A 26,256-nucleotide genomic window follows, 5' to 3' on the forward strand; every position below is an offset into this window, starting at 1 on the left:
TACACAATATTCGAATTGAAATAAAGAGAAAAGGAGTGGCGCTGGGCAGGTCATGTACTTCGCAGACTAGATAACCATTGGACCATTAGGGTGACAGACTGGGTACCAAGACAAGGAAGCGCAGTAGAGAATGGCAGAAGACTAGATGGTGTGATGAAATCAGGCAATTTGCGGGTGCTAGTTGGAATCGGTTGGCGCAGGACAGGGGTAATTAGAGATCGCCGGGAGACGCCTCCATCCTGCAGAGGACATGAATAGGCTGCTGCTGCTGATGATGACGACGACGACGATGATCGAGATCTCGTTTACATCTTTACAAAGTTTTTGTTTCTAAAGTAATATGGTGTATCCGTATTTGTATATGTATGAAAGAACAGCTCAAGGTTTCATTTTAATTCAAGAAATATCAATTCCAACAAACGCTGTTTATACAACATTTCTATTTAAAGTATCCGGTTCTCGGCAAATTATGAGGAGGTATGATCACGACTAGATATATTTTGAACGAATCGTATACTTTTTTTCCGCATTATGCATAGTCGGTCCAAGTTATACTTTGATGCAACCCCGCAAACTAGTAGACAATATTGTATACGGGAATGTACTGTACTAAAATAAAATTACCATCTTAATGTTACTGGCAACAGCGTCCGAAATTTATTTACCATTCGAATTTATTTTTCAATGATACCTTTTATAAAATGCAGGTGAATTGACCATCGAAGATTTTCATGAATGTGTACCCCTAAAAACTCGTATTCTGAAGCAGCAGAAGCTTGACGTGGGCGAGTTGGTTTTGCATACTTGAAAAAAGCGCTACGAAAACGCGGACTAAAAGAGGAACATGCACGACGAACAAGGTGCTACTTCCAGGTAAATGGAAGTAGGGTTATGTCTGCTCTAATGGACATGATTTAACGTTTTTGAGCTATCAAGGTTAACTTGTTTATTAACGGAACGAGAAGACAATTTATTTGGTTTTCCAAACGATCAACAAGAATTTATTCACATCTCACCAGCAGGACAAATTTTAAAGCCATAAATTAACGGCATGAGTGAGAGAGGAAAGGTTCTACGGTTATTTCTTATTATTAAAACCATTTGTATCACCTGCGTATAGAACAATGTCAGTGGTTAGGGGGAAGTTCACAGCATCTTTTATATACAGCAAGAATATTGTTGGTCCTAATACAGGTACTTGCGGAACTCCATTATTTATGAATTAAGTATCCGACTGTAGATTACTAATAAAACGGACTGAGTGCGGTTAGTCAGGTAACTATGCAGTAACTTAAGCGGAAGTCCTCTTATTCCATTATACGGTAACTTTGCAAACAACATGGTATTTGAATTGAATCGAAGGCCTTTTGAAAAAAAAAAAATACCCATTGTGTACAGTTGATTTTCCATGTTCGTTACAACTTTTTCTCCGATGTTTAATAGTGCTGACTGAGTCGATTTGCTTTGCTGAAATCTGTACTGATATTCGGATATTAGGTTGTGCTTACAGAAATGCTGAGAAGCTCTATAACTCATAACTTTCTCTGCTATCTTGCGAAATAGCGGAAACACAGGTATTGGTCTGTAGTTAGAAATAGTCAAGAGGACCACCTTTATGCAGAACCCCAGCAACTTTCATTTTATCCGGAAATAATGCTGTCAACAATATAGTATTCATTAAGTGGCAAACTACGCCGGATAGCAAATCTGAGACTACTTTAATTGGGGCTGCGTTAATGCCATTGAAACCACACGAGACATTACTCCTAGGACTGTTCATTATAAGAGCAATTTCAACCTTGGTTACCGGGTGAAGAAATTAAGTTTCTGGCAAATTGTGTTTTATATAAGAGATTAAACCAAACAATTTGAGAAATTACTTATGTCACATAGCACAGCTTTATTCATAAAGCTCGGTTACTCCTAGAGGAAAATATCACTTCCTCGAGAAATCGAAATGTATATTGGACTTATTAAGAATAAGTTCTAAATAATTTTATTTATTACTTGATGGCACATATTGCAAAGCACGAATTCTATCCGGTGAGTTGTCGAGGCGTATACACTTCGAATGAATTTTCACAATGTCATGCGATCCAAGATATTGATTTGCGAAATTGGCAATGAAATACACTTTCTTCCCAGTTACGTTTCTGCTTCTGTGACTAACAACAATTTTCTTTGAAAAAGTAAACTGAAAAAGAGAGCGCTTTTACCGCAAGTTTGACGCTGCATACCTTGAATGCAGTGCTAAGTGTGATGGGTGATGACATATTACAACAGCCATCTTACCACTCAATGTAATCAAATAAGCTGGAACTGATAGCCATTTAACCAATACAGAAAAATTTCTATCTGACGTCGCACTCGGAAGAGCGTAAGCAAATTGACGCTTATGAGCGCGAAAATGTCTTCAGCCCGAGAGAATGCGCTTGTATGAGGTGGAAAACAAGGACTGGGCTTTTTTTATATTTAGGGAAAAATGCATAGAGCACCAGCGAGCTTTCTTAAGCCTACACTCTTAAAATTTTCACACCCTTATGGGTGTAATGCGGGTGTATTCATCTTTTCACCCCTTGTAAACACCCTTGAAACACCCTTTTTCAGCGCAAAATGGCGTTCAACAAGAAAACACCCTTGGAACACCCCCAGTCTTTCTAATTTACACCCTAATTATAAGGGAGTAAGTGAACAAGCTTACAGTATATGATAAATGAACATTGCCAGTTAAGGCGTTGATATTGGCTGTACATGAAACGCGCGCTACCTGCGCTTGAATCAGGTAGCTGGAATGATTAGATCGGGGCACCTAGGCAGCAGCGCACTGTCTCCGAACAGTGGTCAAAAACGAAGTTTCCCACGAATGTTGATATCGAACGGATGACACTAACGCGCAGACTTTGCATAGCCAGATATCTGCAAAAGGCTTCATATGATCAATAGCAAAATATTTACAATGCTATCACTCAATGCTTAAAGGTGTGCAACCAGTTAGACTGGGAATGGTTAGGAGTGAGGGCTAACGGTAAATAGCTCACCAACTTACGGTTTGTAGATGACATTGGCATACTCAGCAACGCTGCAGACTATTTGCAACAAACGTTTGAGGAACTTGCCGAAGAAAGTAAGTCTGATTGAGAGTTAGTATGCAGAAGAGAAAAGTAATGTTCCGCAGCCTGGCAAGAGAACGAATGTCATGGTCGGCAGTCAGCCTCTAGGACCTGCGCAGAAATACGTTTATTGAGGTTAATTACTCGCAGGGGCCTCTGATCAAGGAAATTAACAAAAATAAAATATTAGCTGGAGAGCTTACGGCAGGCATTACTAAATCATGACCAGGGAGCTTACTGTTAACCATTGCTTTCTACCGTTAGTAACGTATGGGGCCGAAACTTGGAAGTTACCAAAGAAGCTTTGGAAGACGTTGAGGACCGCGCAACGAGCGATGCAATGAAAATTATTAGGCATGATGATAATAGACTGGAAGACAGCGATGTGGATTAGAGAGCGAACGGGGATAGCTGATATTCTGGTTGACATTATGAGGAAGAAGTCGTGCTGGGCAGACATTGCAATGCGTAAGGGAGAGAACTGCTGGTCTATTGGAGTTGCAGAATGGGTGCTAAGGGAAGGGAAGCACAGTCGAGGACGGCAGAGAATAATGTGGACGTGATGGAATTGGGAAACTTGAAGACACGTGGAACCAGTTAGCACAAGACAGGGGTATTGGAGATCGCTGGAGAAGCTTTCGTCCTGCGATGGACATCAGAATAAGCTGATGATGATGATGACGTAACGACATCCATGCTAGCTTCGCGGCATGTCATTCATGTTATGTCATGCATGCGTGTCATGCACGTTCTGATAGCTCGATTTGCGTCGATTGCGCGGGGGGGAGGGAGGGGGGCTAGTAGCGGCGTAGCCAAGTGGGGCACGCCGGGCACTTGTAACGCTCACTAACAGTAAAATTTTTGCTGCTATGGCATTGGCCCCGCTCCTTCCCCCTCCACGGCCAATTGGGACCCCCCCCCCCTCACACGAAAAAATTTTCTGGTTACGCCACTGTCGGGAGAGGGTGTAAGATTGCTCTAGACCCCTCCCTGTAACTTGTCAACGGAAACGGGGGACGGGAGGGCAGCTGCCGCCGGGCCGCAAACCTTAGGCAGCCCAATTACCGGCTGCATTTCCCTTTGCACGTGAATACTGCTCTAATGCCATTACACTGTAGGATCTGTGGCGGTTCGAGGGCATGCGACAATAAAAAAAACCCATACAGCCATCAGCAAGTCTTAGCTTGAGCAGATCTTTGGGAGCTGGGCAAGACTCTCACAAAAAAAAAAGCTTGGCACCCCTCTTACAGGCATTGTCAACTCTGGGTCCCACCGCTGACTGTACATTTCCGGTAAAAAAAAAAAATCACACCGGAACTCCTCTCGGTTTGTCTAAGTGTGCGTAAGCATTGTGACTCTTCCTCATCTACACGCAGTCCATGTCGTTATCAATGTTATGAGACTTGAGCCGACAAGTATAAGCGACAGCGCTGCGGCGACACGAGCTGCTCTGGTCGGCGGCGCAAGCAAAGTACTGCAGGTGGCGGGGCCAGGCGCGCTGGTGACGTTCCGTTCGTTTTGAGCTGTTATCGCTCTTTAGCCCTCCTCATCCCCGTCGAACCATTATCAACCGTTCTCCGGCGGCGGCTGCTTGTGGCACGGCCGCGCGAACCGTATCTTGAAAGCGAACTGCATTGTGGACAGAGTGTGCCCACTGCTGAAACCTTCCCGCGCTGTGTTCGCACCGTTTACTTCGCTTTGAAAACAGACGCGCGTACACCTATCTTGAAAGTGTTCTTGCGAAAAGCGCATAGTGCGGCATGAGCTGAGAGCTTCGTGAGCGCAGTGTTCTCGCCGCTTCGGTCGCGTTGAAGCGAGAGCTAGCACGAAGGTGAATTCACTCGCTGTTGCGGGTTCTATTTTGAAACGTATCGTGTGGTACGGACTGACGGACGGATGTTTTTTCTTGTTGGAGAAGTATAGAAATGCTTACGTTATAAAAAAAAATCGCAGGGTTCGCGAATTTCGCGATAAGAACCAACACCAACCCACTCCTCGGCGCCCCGCGGAGCGATGCCGTCTTGATCGCCCCCTCCCAACCCCGGGAAAAGGGACACTACCTATCTCAGTTGAAGAAACGATGATGAAACGTTAACGACAAGAACGGCATCTCCTAACGAGTTGTCTTATGGCCTCTGAGATTTGCGCGCGCAGCTGGCGCGCGCGAACCTGGGAGGCCCTAATTGGCCGCTTAATAGCATAAAAAGACAAAGATAATGCCAAATGACACAGTTAAAAACTCAAACAAATAACTGATATTAATTATACTGTTTGGGAAAAAGAAATAAAAAATTAGACAGCCGCAACACACGCCACTAAAGCCACCACCGCCGGCATAACGCGGAACCAACAGTTGGCAACATTCATTCGCGCGTCATTGCTTCGTTCGCTTCGTCTTCGCAACGAGAGCCGCCATCTTCTCGCGCCTAACGTTTTGTATGGCTTTGTTCTCTGCAATCCGCGCACGCAGCTCATCGGTGGATGCACGTCTGCTCGGCGTCGCAATGCGGCCTGCGTCATTTTTTGGTGTTCGCGCAATCGGTGTGAAGCATGTCGCATGTGAAATGTTTGGTAGAAGTGCCTCACGTCCAAGTCAAGCCGCCGTACGGGTGTATGGCTGTGCGCCCTGTTCTCGGAAGCGTCAACGGGTTTCCGGCATGCGGATTTCAGGTTACGTGCAAATGCGTTTCGCCCTCCTATTGAGCTCCGGCACAAAGCGTGCAATATTTCATGTGAAAGATGCAGTGCCCGTCATCATGGTGTGAATTTCGAGCGGCAAACGAGAACTTTGGCATTTAGAGCACACCGCGGCTGCTAAGTTAGCGTGAAAATTGTTTTACGTTACCGTAATATGTTGCTGTCAGTCTAATCTGCGGCTTGTGGACAGCTAGCCCATTGACTTTTGCTTGTGGCAGCGATAAGTATATGAATGGAAGCGGTAATAATTTTCGAGAGCAGAGAGTTGTTTCGCTCGATGTTTGGTCGTGTTCATGGCGTTATGAAAGCTAGAAAACTAACTGGCTTTATCGTGCTTAGTTCCAACTCCAAGGGGCGTAACGTTGGCGCTGTATATGCTTGTTTTCGGTGTCACGAGTACCACTTTCATGCTTTTGTTGCATGAGAGGTAGCTGCTGCATGCCGTCTGGGCAGAATACAACAAAAGCAATTTCCTCACTTTCATACGTATGCAATGTGACGTAACAAAATTTCCAGCGTTTTATTCGGAGCGTAAATATCCAGTATAGTTTAGTAAGAAACTCGAATTCTGTCTTAGCTTAGTATGCGTGAAACAAGTGAAACTCTTTCCTTTTTGAATTCGCCCGCAGATGCGTCATCGGGTAATTGACAGTAGCTTCGCTACGTGAGTTGTTTTATGCGCCAATATTGCCTGGTTAAGTATCCTGTTAATTTATGCCGACGCTCGTTCATCTTGATTTTAAGCGGTTACTATCCCCGAGTACCGGACGATGCCAAACTTGTGAGGTGTAGCAAACGCGGGAAATTCAATGTGGCGTGGCTGCAAGTTCCTGTTTTTACGTTTCTTGCATTCAAAGCCAACAGAGTATCACTGATTTATTTTCCATTTCTGCTGTACTTGATCAATCTAATGTGACAACTGCATTTGCTCTTTAATGTTCTCCATTTACTGTGTATTCAGCTTGGCTGCCGTCCTCTCTTCAGAGGATGCTGCTGTGATAGCTCTTTCGTATAGCACATGCCTCTAGGCCCTGTGTTTCAAGGGCTCTGGCGAGGCAGCAGTGCTCCAAGTAATTTTACCATCCTATATATTTTCTATTTTGCATCATTCTTCCACGATGGATTTTAATGTTCATACTATTTGTCATTAGTCATCGCCATAATTTTATAGCACGTAGATTTTACGCACTTTACAGCGACAATTTTTAGGCCAGTTTACAGCCAAGTTACATCTTCCATAATACATCGTCAACATTACCACTTGTCATGGCCCTCTTTGGCCAAACGTGGCCCTTGCGCCATAAAACACCACACATCATCATCATCAGCTTGGCTGCCAGAAAATGCTTGAATTTCTTTCAGTATCCAAGTGACGAAATATTCCACTGACGGCCGTGTGTGAAACACGCAAGATGACAAAACTGATAGCAAAATGATGAGATATTTCTTTTATAGCGTTTGGACTCGACTTTTGGTGAGGCTGTCGATCGACCTTGGGCCTGGTGACAGCACACCCGACATCGCCAAAGTGCAGCCTATCAGTTGAGTGCCCCCGAATGGACCATCAACATCGGAAACTGAAGCAGAGCCAGGTAGGGCCAATTTTTACTTTGGAACAGAATACTGACAGCTGCCTCTTTTTTTAAGAACTAAATAACATATTTACAAACCAATCCTTTCTCTTTGTGCAGCCTACATAGAATTGTTTTTTGTTCTTATACGGACCTTCAGAAAGCAGTTCTTCTGAACCCTTTTTGCATGCACAAATAAATAAAGAGGAGTTCACTTTCTGAAGAAATTGATGCACTGAAATGTGCGTTCGACACACAATGAGATGCAAGGTAACCAACAACTTTAAAGCGGTAAAAAAACAAGTTTGAAACAAGTTCTAACATCATAACCCGCCTTGGCATACGGATCTAAATATAACAGCAACAGAGGTGCATGCAGAGAAGTGTTTGTAAATGTTTGCAAGATATGTACATTGTCTATGAAATTGTTTTATTTACTTAGAGCTTCTTGGTGCCATGGCAGTGCAGTAAAAGCTCAAAATGATGCCCCTGCTCCTAATAAAGCACCTTTAGATATTAAAATTAAATTATGGGCTTTTACATACCAAAGTCACACCCTGAAGTTTTGGGAACCTGGCCTTCTTTAATGTACACCTGAATATAAGTGCATAAGCGTTATTGCATTTTACCCTCATTGGAGGGCAGCTGTCATGGCCTAGATTGAAGCTGGGACCAGCATGACTGAGCAGCATGGCATCATAGTAAGTGGGCTATAACACTAGGTCAAAATGAGAAATACTGCTTAGAACTACCAACTTCTTGGCTCACAAGCACTTTGCACTAAGTTAAAGGAGTATGGAGTACTGACAGCGACTGTTTATGTACCAATTTCTTTTTAACCTGACTCCATTATTAAAGTGCGAAGCTTCAATTAGTCAAAACCAGCCTAAATTACAGAACCAGCTCAAAACACGCACCATGTATAGCTGGATTTGGACATGAAAATGGAGTCAATTCATGTCGCCGAAAATGGAGGTGGCAGTCACACTATTTCATGCATTTTGCCTAAAACATAGTCAATAATTAATCAATTTCTAAAATATTCTTTTCAAAAAGTTTTTTTTCAAGCATGAAAGGAGGAGCCAAATGGTGTTCAGGTGCACGAGCGGTTAGTTGCACGGCACTTGCATGTGTTCACTGGCTTCTTTCAAGCTTGAAAGAAACATTTGTTGCACCTATTGAGCAGTAGAAAGCTGGATTGGGAATTTTTCAGGGTGCTCTACAATTTTCGCACTGACACTTTTGCTTTGAATATAATATTTGAGCAGTTAAGTAATCGTTGTTAACTAATTACCTAATTACGAAAAATGCAAGAATTGGTTTCACTTCCTCAAAACGATGGCAAACGACATTACCTTGGTGCTGTCCAGCTACGTTGCAGTTGTACATATTTAAAGCTTGCATGTGTTATACAGACCACCTGGTAATTACAAGGCATATATAGAAGTGGCTAAGTTGTGTAAGCCAGCCATGTGTAGCGAATCATGAGAAACAGCCATGTTTCTGTGACTTAAGGGCATGATAAGATTGACATGCTCGACACCTTGTATCAGTGTGTTCTAGGCCTGTTCGTAGTTTAGCTACTACATAAACAATATTTCTCCACGTGTAAGCTCATATGCATCTTTCAAGTATATTGCCTCGTGTGTCCAAAATAAACCATCCTCGCGCTTCCTTCATTATGTCTTTATCTGTTGCTGTGCTAAATTTTTAACATGCAACTGCACAAATTTTCATCTAGTTTTCATGTTTCCTCGTTGTTTGGTGGCTTTATTTCTGAACAAGTTGTTTTCGTTAAACCCTGTTGCACACAGCAGTACACAGCATTTCTGGCTAGAGTGGAAAATGGTTTTTTTTTTTCAGATTGACATAAATACACCTTGCCTGGGCAATGTAAGGCATTCTACATAACACTGCCATGCAATAATGTTTATATTGTATTGCAGCATCATGCAGAACTGTTTACTTACCAGATTAGAATATGTATAAGTGTTGGAAGTAACAGAACTGGAAGAAGCCAGCAGATAATGAGGCCAAGGAAAGCATACAGGAACATGTGTTAAGTTTTTTTATATGAAGTATAGAAATGATAAATTCTGGGTAAGTGAAAGTGGATTAAAAGATATCCACCTGTGGGTGGAGAATGGACCCATAACCTTCACATTACACATGTGATATACTAACCACTGTGGTACTACTGCCGTGTTCGAGCGTCGACAATCTTAGGGGCCATTGTGGACGGTTGAATGCTGCCTCGGTGGCACAGTGGTTAGTGCATCGCATGCCTAATGCAAAGGCTGTAGGTTCGTTCTCCCCCCATGCCTGGTTGTTTTTTTTTACCATTTTCATTTCCCTTTATCATTTCTACATTTAAATAGAAAATTACAAATAAGTTTCCACGTGCCTTCCCTGGCATCTTCCAGCTGTGATTCAGAAAAATTTTGACCCTCAGTATCCTTTCTTCTCCTTTGGAAGAACAGGAGCTTCATTTTAAAAATAATGAATTCACCTTGTTCAGTATCTCAATGTGGTCTCAAATCTTATCATAGCATGTGTAATACTAAGTGAAGTTTTTGTTAAGATGATATAGCATGGGACCTAATTAGTAGCCTTTGTGTACAGATATATGACTAGTCTAATAAATAGGAGGATTTTAAGAAGCACTTCTAACATGGTCTGAGCATGTGTTTAGAAAAACTAATCTAGCATGATTTCAGGCATAACTGTTGCCCCTGAAAAATATTTGGATAATATGCATTGGCATTGTTTTTAGAGAGCACCAATACTGCTTTGATAGAGGTAGCCTCGTGGAACATGAAGCATCGCTTCTTGCTGAGTCAAGGAAATATTTGCATATCTGAGGTGCATGTGTCATAAGCTCGAATGCTGTTTAGAGGCTGCTAATAAGAAAATTACTTGACTTGCCTTCCAGAGATTGCTTCAGTAGTCTATGCTACTCCATCATAAACAATTTACCAGGGTGAACATTCACCACAGTTGGCTTTGCAATGTTTATGCAAAATACCACAATTGGTTACTAGACATGTGACTGCACTAAAACTTGGAATTAATGACCAGTAAGATTTATGGGACCAGCAAAACGTAGTTTATTACTCCAGAACAAAATGCGAGGCACTTCGGTTATTTCTGCCATAGAGTTTCTTACAGTAATTACTAGAGGGAACTCTGGCGCTGCAGTCGTACCACCATGGGAATGATGGGAAGCACATGGATTTGTCGGATAATCGTGCTTGTGAATTCAGACGTTCTTGTGGCTTCGTATATTATACGCTATATAAATCTCATTGTCGTAAATTTCAGCGCAGTCTATACTCTTCGAAGTGCAGAAGACGGCGTCAACACGCACAATTGCTATTAATTGCAACGATTGAGCTTGTCCAGGTAGCCAAATCGAAGGGCGCCAAGCGTCTCAAGGCACTGGTATGCCCGCGATAAATTCATCAGGGCGTTGCACTCGCTTGTCGTTACATGCCTCCGTGGCTTAATGGTTTCAATATCAGACTTCTGTTCTAGAGTTCCTGTGTCTGAATCCTGTCGTCGGACGATTTTCATGTTTATTTATTTATTACACGGTATATTGTTGAGAATGACTAGTTTACAAAGTCACAAAGCCGTTTGAAGCCAAACAGATGAAGTTTAGGCAAATCCATGTACTTCCCATAATTTCCATGCTGCTACAGCCGTTCTTGTTTGATCTCCTGTGGACACTAACGTCAGAGTTCCCTCTAGTAATTATTGTATGAAACTGATTTCTGCGCCTCACTCGTGCAGAAGCGGCACCACACCTGCTGCGTAAACATGCACTACCTTTCGGCCAAGTGCAGGGAATGCTGTGAACTCGCCCTGTACAAAGCCTGCACTAAGTAAAACGAATCACAACGTGCAGGTGCTGCCACGTTGAACTGGTGGAATGAGGAGTGAAATTCAGCACCTCCTGAACTAGTTCAGAAAGTGCAGGTTAATCTAGTGGAGATTATATAGTAACAGAAGTTGAGTGATTCTGCGTTACATTCACGAAATATACTTCATGATACTTTTCCATTTATTTCATCAGTTATTAAGAATTCCTTTTGCATTGTTGGACAAAACTACAGAAAGCCAACATATTTTCTAGCATTCACTGGTAACAAACATGTCAAAACTTGTTCTAGTGTCTGGATTGCCGCTTTAGCCGTTAACCCCCAAGTTAATTCCGGAAAAATACACCAAATTTTTTACGTACTCAATTTTTCGGCGTCATTCTCATTCTAAAAATATATTACTTCATTGGTCTCTGGTTAGAAATAACACAAAAATAAGAGCTGCTCTTGAGGGCAGCTTTCCCTCAATGCCGACTGTAACTCATCTTTGGCAATACGAGCAGCATAACATCGGGCAGAAAGAGTGCAACTCGTCATTGGCGATATTGGTACTACCTCCAGTCACTAGTACAGCTTGGGATCAATGGTTAAATGTTGCGACTTTGTTGATGCCCAGTTTTAATTCTGCAGCTGTTACACTTGGGTGTAGCATGTGTATGTACGTGTGCATGCATTAAAATGACTTCACGCTAGAGCAAAGCAACTGTAGTGCAGAGAGGCATTAGTCATCTTTATATATTTGCTTTGTAAAGATGCACTAAGTTTATTTTTTGCAGTATAGGCTTGGCGCTAATTGGCCAAAGATGCCCTTGTGCTACTAAAACCTATCAATTCGCGTTTTGCAGTAGCAGGTGCTTATTCCTTTTTCAGGATCGGTCTGTGAGTTTTAACTTGTTTTTCTTGAACTGTGCAATTTCCACTCACAGGACTGCATGTCATGTGAAGTGTTCCTTTTTCAATCAAGAATGTTGAGGTTGTGTTTGTGAAACTCGATTTCTTGCCTCAAACGAGCTTGTACAAACTGACCAAGCTGATAATTCTACCTGCTTCTATATTAAATGTGTTGCGGTTATGAACCCTCATAATGAATGACACATAGTATAAAAATTTTATCTAATAAAACGATTTAATGAAATTTTTCATGTTTTTCGCGTTCGTGTTCACTTCTCTACTCTCGTGTCCTGTCTGCATGTCTCACCTCTTTTTTTGCATATTAAATATCGTATAAACTTAACCATGCTTTTTTACCACAATGCAGGGGGAAAAAGTTCCGGTAACACCATGCATTCAGTATGGTGGCCCAGACGTGTATGCAAGCAACCTCCTTCGTGTGGACCAAGAACTACTCTGCAGTGTCTCACAGACTTCCATGCGAAGCCCTCAACATTCTCGTCTCAGTGGAATGGCTGCCCATCTATCTGCGTGTCCATCACCAAGACGGCTAGTTGTAAAGCTCCTGTACCCGTTTAAGAAAGCTTAATGATTTTTTTATTTAGTTTTCACGGTTGGCCGTAGAATCTTAACATTTTTGATGTTTCTAACGTTTTTACCTGGCACAAAGTGGCACAATAACTTTAAACCAGTGTAATGTATTTAAGTGATGCTCACTCTAATGCCTATCTGGTTTTGTTTGTGTTTAAGAAATTTGAATGTCTGATGAGGTAACAGCATTTAAATTTGTCATCGTGGCTTGTTTCAATGAGCTGCTAGGAAATAAGATGCAAAACTTATCACACGCCAGTTGTAGCATTTTTGTATTCATGACTAAAGTATACACGTTTCAAAATATGGAAAGTGGGGAAAAAAAGCCTCAAGAACATAATTATCCTAGGATTGTCATGTCCTTACAACTCTGCAATGACTAATGCCTCATGCATCTTGGGAGCACAATGGTCGCAATGCCTACAGGTATACTTGATAAGAGACTAGCTTGCAAAAATTTAGTTGAGAGTTAGCGCTCATCCTGTCTGCTTCTAGTCTGTGTCCATGCCACTTCGCGCTACAATCCAAGATCATGTTACTGTACCAACTCGCCCAACTTTTTATCCCTGTGTTAAAGACACACTCAGACTTGTTCTTACTTATGTGACCGGTTATTTTTGTGCTTTATAATAAGATGCAGTGCTTTTCGAATGAAAACGTGATATTTAGTAGTGAGGTTATTTAAAAAAACTGTTCTGCTTAAAATTTAATTGAGCAAGCCTGTGCCATTATTCGGTGCTTATGTCTTTGTATTGGTATGGTTTTACTCATCTTCCTTTTTACTTTTAAAATGTGCAAACATTATTATGTAACCATTTCTCTTGAATGAAATAAGTACTTCTAACATTTCGTCACAAATTTTACAATGATGTTCAATTAGGTAACCTTAGACTAGCTGATTGTTGTTCTGGTAGCTTAACTTACAATGCCTTTGCAATATTCAATGCAAGCACATGGTGAAAAATAAACTAAGTTATTGGGTATAAGCAGGTATCTTTCAGTAAATGGAGCATACACATATTTCAGGAAATAGTGCATGCTTATATATTGAACAGCAAGGACAGCTACACATGCTGTTTTGTTCGTAAATGCTGAAACATGATTCGACATGGAAGCACTTTGTTCTTTGGCTTTGAGTGCTACCTTTAAGTCATGTGTCAAAGTAGTAGTAGAAGCATCCCGTGGCGATAAATGACAACATTGATGAATAGAGGTGTAAAATGTGTGCTTAAAACGGCAAAAAACTGTTTGACAGGCAAACATATGCTTCTGTAGTACTGTACTTGTTACCGTCGCCAATCCATGCATTGCTTGTGCTCTATTGCATTCAATATGAGCTACAACAACGAGCTGTGGTGTCTTTCCCTCCTGGTCGAGCTGGTGTTGCGAAAATGTTTGACCAAAAGTGGAGGTTTTTAATTATTTCTGAAATGCATGTAACTATGCTTTTGGCTGTGTGCTGTTTCCACGGGGTTATAAGTACTGGTGCACCAAGGTGCGGGAGATCCTGTGTCCTTAGTGCAGCGCGCATTGTTATTGCGCTCTGCATCCGACCGGCAGTGTACTATCACTGCAGAGGAAGATTACGAAAAGCATGGCCTGTGTGCCTTGCTGCAATGGTGAAACCTTCAATTGTTTGCCTGAAAGGGTCGCACGTTATGCTACCACATGACGGACCAGAAGCGCAATATGACGACGCCTCACAGATTCTGGCTCATACTGAACAAGGTAGTACCATAGCTAAGGCTAGGCAGCATTCACAACAGCTAGTCTGCCCATTAACTACATGGCTGTAGTGAACGCTGAAATACTTGCAGGGATAACACCCTTTGGAAGCGTGTTGTCCATGCTACACCCATATTGAAAGGGTGGTGTCTCTGTTACACCCCATATAGAAAGGGTGTTGTTAGCTTTACACCCATAGGCGAGGTGACGTCATATTAACACCCCTTCTCTTGTAGGGTGTTAATTTGCACCCTTTGCTTGAGGTGTAGCAATACACCCAAAAAGGGTGTCACCCATGGGACAAGTCATTTACACCCTTAAGGGTGTTAAAATTTTTAGAGTGTATATGCAAAGCCTACATGAAGGAAAGCTTTTAGGGCGGGGCTATAAGACATCTTCTGCAAGCTTCTAGCAGCACAACAATTATGCATCAGCTTGACAAACTTAGCAGGACTCGGACACCCCAACTACACGACACATGGATTACATTGTAACCGAAACTAACCAACTTTACAGCACGCATTTTCCACGCTCCAACAAAATTAATATTCCTCGCCATGGCGCCTTAGTAAATTTGGTGCTCCGCTGCCCAGCCAGAGGTAACGTGATGAAATACCGGCTGCTGCGGCCGCATTTCGATGGGGGCCTGATAAATTTGTCTTCCATAGGGCGCACCTTAAGAACCCGTGTTGGTCAAAAGGGATCTTCGAGCCTCGCAGTATGAGGTGTCTTATAATCACTTCGTGGCTTTGGCACGTAAACCCCCAGAGTTTACCTTAAGTACAGGTTTAGTATTGCCCTACCTGCAGGACTGGCCAACAATACTTTGCAATAAATTGATTGGGAAAGCGGATGAGACTGGAAGGCGTAGAAAGCTTCGTTTTATGAAAGGAATAACTATGTAGAGTGTGCGTTTTATCCGTATTACGTAGTGCGTGTTGTTGACTGAGTACTTTCGTAGGCGCTAGCTGCGGTATATCGGCCCATGTGCTTTGTCTACGTGCAATGAAATTACCCATTCCAAATGTCTCGTGCGAGCCGTACTCGCCGAAACAGCAGCAGCAGCCACGGTGAGCTAAGCACATAGGAGCTCGCCCTGAATTGTTCACCAGAAAAGAGCCTGAATGTTTGACAATCTGCACGTAACGGCGTGTCTTGGTTTGACATTGTTCAAAGTAAATGTTGAATAGAAGCTTACCTGCTTTCATCCAGATCAGAGGGTGCACTGCTTGTACCGTGGGCCAAGTTGTAGCGGCCGCTCGACATCGTAAAGTAGGGTCGAGCTGTTTCTTTCCGGGCCACAGTCGCCTCGTCCCGTACGCACCGTGGAGGCGGTGACTTCCTAGAGCAGGATAGTGCCAGGTGAAGTCAAATGTCACGCAATCTAGGAGGGGGTGCCATGACGCATTCCTGCACCCTCTTCCCAAACCAGCGCCTAGTATGGAGACATGGCACTGCGCATGCGCGTTAATTCTAGCTTCTGTGCCTAAGTACACAAGTCTCTTGCTTCGTCAGAAGGCAATAAAACGCAGTTTGCATGTGTTCGCAGACCCCGCCAAGTTTTTGTCACGACCTGTATACCCATATTTCATAGTGCTGCAGCGCAGCATGCAGTGGAGGCTTGTCAGTTTCAAGAGAACCACAAACTACTGATGAAAGGCTAAAATATCTGATGTGAAAAGTATACCTTTTATCACGTAACAAATATACAAATCCAACGCGCATGTTCAAATAAAGTGAAACGAAGCATTATGAAAGCGGTTAATAAATGCCCTATAACTGACCGCGATGCGCACACTTTTGTTACTTTCGTCCTCTGCAACATTTATGCCCATCCGCCACAAAGGTAAACGCATCATTCTCTAGCAATTTCTCTGTGCACCGCACCACTCACAAGCTATGACGAATTACAAACTTCGAATCAGGCCGATGCCGAGTGCGAGACGTCGCAGTGATGTGATGGTGACGAAGGTGATGTAAAATACTTGTCTTGAGGAGAATGGTTATGACGCGTATCATTCAACGTTTAAGTAACCTGCACGTCTTGTGTCCCGATAGCAGATGGCCCTTCTGCAGAATTCGCGATAAACAGGCACACAGCCGGTAGCCCAACCTATGAAATTAATGTATGTGCTAGCGTCCGTTTACTTTAATCCACTGCTGTGTTAACAGATGGGCGCACTATGTAGATGCTTGTGAGCCGAAATATGCGCTAGTTTGAGTGGATATACAGAGGGAGGTGCGTTAAGTCGCACTAGATCTGGTACTTACATTTGCATTGTTCAATTGCACTACACGCAAGCTCAGACAACAATGGTTAACGATCAAACACAAGCTCGCGAAAGAGAATTTCCCGGGTGTATTGTACAGGATCCTTGCGCTGGTTGGGAACACGTGCACATAGATGAAACGGGCAAGTTTTGAAAACAATTAAAACAGCACAGCTATGACGTCAGCATCAAGCATATGGCAATAAACACGTTACCTGAACGGCGCCATGACATCGACTCGGATAGCGTGAAAATAATTTGAAAAGAAAAGAACAAGACGGCAAGATTATGGGGTTTTACGTGCCAAAACCACGTTTTCATTATGGGGCACGCCGTACTGGAGGACTCAAGAAATTTCGACAACCTGGGGTTCTTTAACGTGCGCCTAAATCTAAGCACACGGGTGTTTTGACAGCGCCCATAGCAAGACGCGAATTGTGTCCAGTGGGTTATCGAGGCGTATAATACGAACGAATTTTCAGGATGGCACCGGATCGAGATATTGATTTGCGAAATTGGCGATGAAATAAATTTTCGTCCTAGTGACGTTTGTGCTTCATTGACTAACAACAATCTTCCTTAGAAAAGCAAACAGAACAACAGTGTGTTTATAGCGCAAGTTTAACGCTGCATACTTCAAATGCACTGCTATGTGTGATGTGTAATCGCATTTTATAAAGGCCATCTTGCTGCGTCATATAATCAAATAGTCTGGAACTGAAAGCCATTTTGCCATTCCAGAAAGTATCTTGTCTAACGTCGCACCCGGAAGAGCATAAGTAAAGGGATTTATGAACGCGAACGTTTGGTCGGCCACGGTGGCCGTGCATTTATTGGGTGGCAAATAACTAGTGCGCCTTATTCTAAATTATGGGGTTTAACGTGCCAAATGCACTTTCTGATTATGAGGCAAGCCGTAGTGGAGGACTCCGGAAATTTTGACTACCTGGGGTTCTTTAACGTGCACCTAAATATAAGTACACAGGTGCTTTCTGATTTCGCCCCCATCTAAGTGTGGCCGCCGTGGCCGGGATTCAATCCCGCGAACTCGCGCTCAGCAGCCCAACCCCATAGCCACTGAGCAACCACAGCGGGTTGCGCTTTTTTCTAATTAAACGAAAATGCACACATCACCGGCGAGTTTTTTTAAAGCACATATCAAGCTAAGCTTTCACGGCGCGGCAATAAAACATCTTCAGCAAAGCTTTTTGCTGTATAGCTTTTATGCACCCGCTTGACAAAATCAGCAAGACACGACTCCCCAACCAAACGACACGTAGATTACTTTGCAACCGAGATTGGCCTAATTTCCAGAACGCCTGTTCCACTATAACACGAAGTTAATATCGATCGCCGTAGCGGCCAAGTGAATTTGGTGCTGCGCTGCAAAGCCAGAGGTAGCGTGATCCAATACCGGCTGCTGCGGCCGTATTTCGATGCCGACCTGATAAAACCCGCCTTCCGTGGGGCACACGTTAACAGCTTCGTGGTGATCATAATTGAACTGGAGTCCCCCACTATACGACCAGCCTGATGATCACATCGTGGTTTTGGCACTTGAACTCCCAGAATTTCGCTTAGCTTTAGTATTGCCGTACCTGCAGGACTGGGCCCCGATACTGTGCAATAAGTTGACCGGGTAATCGCATGAAACCCTAAGGCGCAGAAAGCTTTGCTTCATTAAAAGGATAAGACACTGTATCTTGCGTTTAAACCGCAGAGGATATTAGGTGGGGTGTGTTTGATCAATGAATAATTTTGTTGCCGCAAGTGCCGGTATACCGGCGCATGTGCTGGGGCTACGTGCAAGCCAATTTAATACTGCAAATGCCTCTTGTGTGAGCCCTATTCACCAAGACAGCAGCAGCAGCCACGGTGAGCAAAGCCCATCAGAGCACGCCTAGAAACGTTCACCTTAAACGAGCCTAAATATTTGGCAATCAACATGTGACGGCACGTCTACGTTTGACATTATTCAAGGTAAATGTTCCACGGAAGCTCACCTGCTATTTTCCAGATCAGAGGCTGCGCTGCTTGTACCCTGGCCGAGGTTGCAGCTGCCGCCCGACATCGTAAAGTAGGGTCGAGCTGTTTCTTTCCCGGCCATAGTCGCCCGTCCCGTACGGACCATGCAGCCAGTGAATTCCTAGGACAGTAAGACAAGATGGTGCAGCCGCGGTCAAATTTCGCGCAATCTTGGAGGGCGTGCCACGGCGAATTCATGCACCTTCTGCCCGAACTAGCACCTGGTGTCGCGTCATGGCACTGCGCATGCGCGTACTTTCTAGCTTGAGCGCCTAACACTACAAGTCTCTTCCTTTATCAGAAGTTGATAAAGTGCAGTTTTGCACGTGATCGCATATCCCGTCATACTTACATCACGACCTGTATACCCACATATCATAGTGCTCGAGCGTAGCGTGCAGTGAAGGCTTGTCACGTTTACCAAAACCACACGCAAATGGTGTAAGAATGAGAGTCCTCCGGGGCCAGCTATAATTTTGTCACGCAATAAATATACAAATTCAACGCACATGTTCGCATTTAAGTGAAACGAAGCCCCACGAATGCGGGTAGTAAAGCTCTAACTAACCGCGATCCGTACATTTTTGTTTTCATTCGTCTGATGCAACGTGTCATTTATGCAATATTTATGCTTAAAAAAGTTATGGGGTATTTCGCGCCAAAAGCGCGTTCTGAATATGAGGCATGCCTTAGTGGAGGACTGCGAAAATTTCGACCACCCGGGGTTATCGTTAACGTCCATCTAAACCTAACTACACGGGTGTTTTCGCACTTCGCCCACAACGAACAGTGACCGCCGTCGCCGGGATTCGATATCGCGACCTCGTGCTCAGTCGCCAAACACCATAGCCACTGAGGAACCACGGCGGGTAATATTTATGCTTGTTCGCCATAAAGGTTAAAGCATTATTCTCTAGCAATTTATTTGTTATGCACCACACCACTCGCAAGCTATGCCAAAATGCAAGCTCCGAATCAGGCCGGCGAGAGGTCTCCGCAGTATGCCACGATGACGATGGTAATGTATAATACTTGTCGAGAGAATGGTGATGACACGTGTATGCACCGAAAAGTACGACGCGTACAATTCGACGTTTAAGTAATCTGCCACCTCTTGTGTCCCGATAGCAGATGGCCATTAAGGAGGATTTGCCATGAAAAGGTACACACCAAGTTGCTAAAACTACGAAAATAATGGATATCATAGCATCTGTTCACTCTATTCAACTTCTACATGAACAGATCGGCACCCTATATATATTCTTGTGAGCCGAAATATATTGTGCGTAGACGTAGTGCATTAAGTGGCACTACGTATGCTTCTTGCATCTCCCGTGTTCAGTTGTACTACGATCAAGCTCCGACACGCAATTGTTCATGGTCAAAGACAAGCTCGCGTAAGGGAAGTTCCTGGGTGCATTGTAACGGATTCCTTGCGCTGGTTGTGAACATGTGTACATCGGCGAACCGGGCAATTTCGAAAAAGAATGGAACAGCACAACTATGATGCCAGCAACAAGCATATGGCAACAAACGGGTTGGTTGAATACTCAGTGTCCACGCGCCATTGCATCGACTGCGAAAGACGCACATTAATTTCAAAAGAAAAGAACAAGACGGCAAGCCTTTACCTGAATCCTTTCATATCCAGACTACGGCTGAGACGCTCATTCGCAACTCAGGCAATCTGCCCCCGATATGCTCCCGATGCATGAGTCAAATTATGAAGCGTACTTAACCAAATTTCGCATCATTCCCTTCATTGTGAACGAGGCTCCCGTAGAGGAACTGAAACGACTTTTATTGCGATAGCAATGATATGAATCCCATTTCTGCCGTCGGTGTCGCCGTCACAGAGAAGTTCCGTAGAAAGTCCAAACAGATAAAACCTTCGCCGCCTGCCCTATGTTGTATGTGCGAGCGAAACCATAGGAAAGGAGCAGACGATCACGGGTCAATCTCGCCCGCGAAAGAACAGACGCAAGCGGGCAGCTGCAGTCGTGCGCGAGGGACCCAGTGTTGCGAGGCACTGGAGGAAGGGGAGGGAGAGGGAGGTGGGTGACACGTGGGAGGCGTTCTACTCCAGCTGCAACAGCGCATGTGGCGGCTGCACGTCCTGCGTTGGCAGCTCATAGATGTGTGCGTGTGTTCTAGGAGCTCACTTTTCGTTGAAGCGATTGAAAGCACAAATGTCACTTCGCTCACCGCTGCTGCCGCGTTTCCTCAAGCCGGCGTTTTGACAGCGAGTTTTCGCGGTCATCGAGTGAGATGTGTTCATATTTTCTCGTGGGCGCGTGACACTATATTTGGTAATTTAGTTAGCGTGCCTATGCGTGCAAGTTTTTATGGCCGTTCAAACTAAAATCCTTACTTTGTATAGCCGTCCACATATATGCTATCGCAATGGATGCTTGGCCTTTCGGTCAAAACTGCTGCTTTGTTCCTTTTGATTTCAACGATTGGCTTCCGCTCAATATTTACAGCCATGAGTTTTCGCAACCAGAGGGTTTGCAGTCGAACCATGGATTTCATTCCACTACGTTCCTGATAGCGCACCGGGGTTCTATAAACCCGTGCACTGGTACTGCTGTTTGATGCAAATATAAACGTAGCCTTCGCATATATATATATATATATATATATATATATATATATATATATATATATATATATATATATATATATATAATTTGATAGTGTAGTGCCTGTTTTCCGTAAAACATGCGAGTAAGCCATGTAGAGATTGGGTCATTACTGGGATTATACGGAGTTTGAGATAACCACCGTAAGAACATTATTCGCAGGCATTCTTCGGCCGTAGTCAGAAGGGATAAGATTAGCCCAGTTTTGTTTGTCAAAAAGTTAGCGCACAGCTAGAACAGTTGTGACCCAGACAGCAAGTTCTTCTGCGAAGGCACACGACACGTCTTGGCGCCAGGGTGACATCTAGAGAAGTCACTCCTCCAGGGCGAATATCCGCTTTCACCGATGCCGATGGCACCGTCACGTACGACGCTGCTTCCCGACGTGCTCGACCAATTTCCTGGCGCGTGCTGCCATGTTAAGGACACCCTACGATGGCTTCTCAGACCTGTGAACCGATGTGCCATGCAAACATGTGGTTCTTGAGGCCATCTTTTGTATAAAAGTTTTGGCCGCACAAGCCGCACTCAAAGGATGGTTTGCCGTGCGAAAGTAAATGCCTGGTGAGGAGCCATGACGTTTTAGACAATTTACAGCACTCGGGACAGTTCTTGTTTTTCCCAAGCGAGTGGTCAGCGGCGTGCTTTTGGAAGACCTCCGTGTTGGTGAAAACGAACCGGCAAACACGGCACTCTTGGATTCTGTTGGCAGCCTGGTTGTCTCGCTGCTGCCACGCTGCTTCCCGGATTTCTTCGGGAACTCTGCGAGAGAACAGATAGGGAGGGCACTTCATTAGTAAAACTTTGCAGTAAAGAGCCGAAGTTTGCGATCGTGGAATGGTTTGCAGGAAAACGTACTGCTCTCGAGTGCTACCGTATTTGCGACGGACACTTATTTGACAGTGCCGGTGCTTTCCGATGAGGGGTTTGGCTCCGAGGAACAATCCCCTTGTTTACCGAAATTTAGGAATAGAGAAAGTTTCAAAAGCGCGTTCTCGCTTAGAGCCATGGAGCCGTTTTGAACGATGCAAAAAAGAAACGAGGCGAAGGAAAGCCAGTGGTATGGCCGTGAGCCTATCATAGCGTGTGCTACACGACAACAGAAACTGCAAAGCCCCGTAATTTGCCGTATCGTTGTTTTCCATTGACGGTGATGAGAGAGCCCCGAGCGCACATCAACCAGCCACAAAACTGAGTTTTTATGATTTGAACCTATGCCCACAATGATATGTCATGGTCAAGCGCATCGGCTATTTATACAGGTGCATGACTCATGGAAGGGTCCACCGAAATCGTTGGTGCTCGCGTGCCTTCCAGAATTCGCGTCACGCCTGCATATATACATTATATATATATATATATATATATATATATATATATATATATATATATATATATATATATGGGTGCACATATATCTAATATATATGTGCACCCGTGCACTTGAGCGCATATATATATATATATATATATATGCGCTCAAGTGCACGGGTGCACATATATATTAGATATATATATATATATATATATATATATATATATATATATATAATATATATATATATAATATATGCGCCCAAGTGCACGCCCTCATACCCTGGACACTAATTTAGAGCTCCGTATTCCGCCCGACCTTCCACGACGTAACTGCACCCTTCAAATCCGTCTATGGCTTGAAGTATCATATTGAAATGCGTACTCCTTTCTTATGGCGATGGCCAACAGCCCACTCTGTGAATTCGGTGGGGGCAATGACCCAAGCGCACACCTTCTTCGGGACTGGCCTCATTTCGAACCCCCAAGATCAGCCCTCTAAGCCACCCTACACCAACTGTAGATGCGCCCACTAATGGAAGACATACTTGGAAATTGGCCTAAGGCAAGATGATTGCGATCCGCCATAAAGCGCTGCTGAGTTGCTTAAAATACGCGGGAATTAGCGACAAATTGTGACTGTACACTGTGTGACGTAGGATTGGAGGGTGAGACTGCGTAACAGTAGGAACGCCTTCTCAAACTTCGTTACTGTGCCCAAAGAAACAATTCTGTGTCGTATGTATGTGTGTGTTTTTTTGAATTCTTTTTCTCGCCCTCGTCTATGGCATCTTTCTGCCGGTTCGCCGACACAGGGTAGCCAACCGAATATAATCTCTGGTTAACCTTCCCGTCTTTCCTTGGCCTTTCTCTGTCTCTGCAGAAGCAATCAAAATGCATATATGACAATTTAACAAAAAGTTCTAATTATTATTATTTATTACTTGACGGCACATTTCGCAGTGCAGGAATTGTATCCGGTGCGTTATCAAGGCTTATCCACTTCGAACAAAAATTCAGGATGTCACCTGATCCGATATATTGATTTGCGAGATTGTCTATCAAATACATTTGCGTCCCAGTTATGCTTGTGCTTCATTGAGAAACAACAATTTTCTTTTAAAATGTAAACGCAACAGTGCGTTCTTACCGCAAGTCTGACACTGCATACCCCGAATGCCATGCTATCAGTGATATGTGATCACATATTGAAAATGCAATCTTGCCGCTTTACGTTATCAAATACCCTGGAACTGGCAGCCATTTTTCCAATACAGGTACATTTCTATCTATTGTCGCACCCAGAAGAACGTAAGCAAAATACGCTCCTCAGCGCGAATATTTGGTCGGCTTGCCTGGATGCGTATGTATGAGATGCAAAATAACGACTGGGCCTTTTTCTATTTGAACAAACGTGCATAGAGCACGATCGACCTTTTTCAAGACTATCTGAATATAAGCTTTCACGGTGGGGGTTTAGGACATGTGCAAAGCTTGTAGCACCGCAACGATTATGCACCTCCTTTACAAAATTAGCATGACACGGACACCCGAACCACACGACACGTTGATTACAATGTAACCGAAATTGGCCAAGTTCATTGCACGACTTTCCCGCGATCAGACAAAGTTAACATTGCCAAAGTGATCCAAAGTCCCCCACTACGACGATGCTGATAATCACATCGTGCTTTCGGTGCGTAAACCACCAAACTTTACCTGAAGTGTAGGTTGAGTATTGGCGTAAGTGCCGGACTGGCCAACCACACATATAACCATACTTATAATTTAACCGGGTTAGCGAACGAAACCCTAAGGCGTAGAGAGCTTCCTTCCAGCAAAAGAATAGGACAATCTAGGGCCTGCGCTTGATCCGTAGAGGATATTAGGTAGGGCGTGTTCGTTGACTGAGTAATTTCTTAGGCGCTAGCTCCAGTATAACTGCCGATGTGCTGGGGCTGCGTGCAAGCCAATTCCACATTGCAAATGTCTCTTTTGTGAGCCGTATTCACCAATGCAGCAGCAGCCGCGGTGAGTAAAACCCATAAGAGCTCGGCTACAAAGGTTTACCGAAAAAGAAACTAAATGGCTGGCACTCTGCATGTAACAACTTCTCTAGGTTTGACATTACTCAACATAAATGTTCAATGGAAGCTCACCTGCCATGGTTTAGATCAATGGCTGCACTGCTTGTACCCTGGTCCACGCTGCAACTGCCACTCGACGTCGTAAAGTGAGGTCCAGCTGCTTCTTTCCTGGTCATTGTCGCCTGTCTTGTACGGTAAGTGCAACCAGTTATTTCCCAGGACAGGACAACGCAGGGGCGGTCATACTTCACGCAATCTACGAGGGCGTGCCATGGCGCATTACTAAACCCTCTTCTTAAAGCAGCACCTAGTGTCGCGACATGGCATGCGCATGCGCGTCCTTTCCAGCTTGCCTGCCTAGCAATACGTAGCTCTGGCTTTATCAGAAGGTGTAAAAGTGAGATTAGCCTGCAGTCTGGCGCGTGTTCGCAGATCACGACAAATTTTCATCACGATCTGTATACCCATATCTCACAGTGCTCGAGCGTAGCATGCAGGGGTGGCTCGTGGAAGGGTAAGATACTTCCTGTACAAGCTATACCTTTTGTCACATAATCAATATGCAAATCTAACACACATGATCGAATAAAAGTGAAACAAAGCATATTGAAAGCGGTTAATAAACACTCTTTAACAAACCGCGATGTGTAAACTTTTGCTTTCTTTCGTCCTCTGCAACATGTTATTCATGCAGTATTTATACTTGTCCGCCGCAGAGGTCACGGCATTCTAGCGATTTCTGTGTTTATACACAACACCGCTTCCAAGCTATGCCAATTCAAACTGCGAATAATGCCTATGCCGAGTGCGAGACGCCTCAGTGATTTCGCGATGACGAAGGTGATGTATAATACATGTTGAGAGGAGAATGGTTACGACGTTTAAGTAATCTGCACCTGTTGTGTCCCGATCGGAGATGGCAATTCTGGATCGATTGGCCATAAACAGGCATACGCCCAGTGGTTAAACCTACGAAAATAATGTATATCATGGCATGTGTTCACCCTAATCCACTTCTATATTAACAGATTGGCGCGCTATATAGATGTTTATGAGCCTAAATATATACTAATTTGATTTGATATACAGAGGGAGCTGCGTTCAGACGCCCTGCGACTGCTACTTAAATTTGCAATGTTCAGTTGCCCTACACGCAAGATAAGGCACGCAATGGTTAACGTTCAGAAACTAGCTCCCAAAAGAGAAGTTCCCGGGTGCGTTGTACAGGATTCCTTGCGCTGGTTTTGAACTGGTGTTCATAGGTGAAACGGGCAAAAAAAGAGAGAACAGCGCAACTATGATGTCAGCATCAAGCATATGGCAACAAGCGCGCTGGTTGAACACTCAGTGTGCACGACTGGGATAGCACGACAATAATTTAAAAAGAAGAGAACAAGGCGGCAAGGCTTTAGCTGAATCCATTCATATACGGACTACGGCACAAACGCTCAA

The 26,256-nt window shown here is 43.9% G+C and overlaps 2 long non-coding RNA genes across 2 annotated transcripts; one reads left to right on the top strand and one right to left on the bottom strand.

Annotated features, from left to right (window-relative positions):
- The first annotated feature begins 5,399 nt into the window (after positions 1 to 5,399).
- On the top strand, positions 5,400 to 15,804 carry LOC139049622 (uncharacterized). The gene is made up of 3 exons (XR_011508429.1): positions 5,400 to 5,780; positions 7,263 to 7,399; positions 12,518 to 15,804. It is a non-coding gene; the product is annotated as an uncharacterized lncRNA (long non-coding RNA).
- A 5,788-nt stretch (positions 15,805 to 21,592) lies between these two features.
- Positions 21,593 to 25,456, bottom strand: LOC139049621 (uncharacterized). Its single transcript, XR_011508428.1, has 2 exons — positions 24,877 to 25,456; positions 21,593 to 22,165 (listed from the first exon to the last, which is right to left on the bottom strand). It is a non-coding gene; the product is annotated as an uncharacterized lncRNA (long non-coding RNA).
- Positions 25,457 to 26,256: the final 800 nt, after the last annotated feature.

The sequence above is a fragment of the Dermacentor albipictus genome, chromosome 9, assembly GCF_038994185.2.
Source record: "Dermacentor albipictus isolate Rhodes 1998 colony chromosome 9, USDA_Dalb.pri_finalv2, whole genome shotgun sequence".
Lineage (NCBI taxonomy): Eukaryota > Metazoa > Arthropoda > Arachnida > Ixodida > Ixodidae > Dermacentor > Dermacentor albipictus.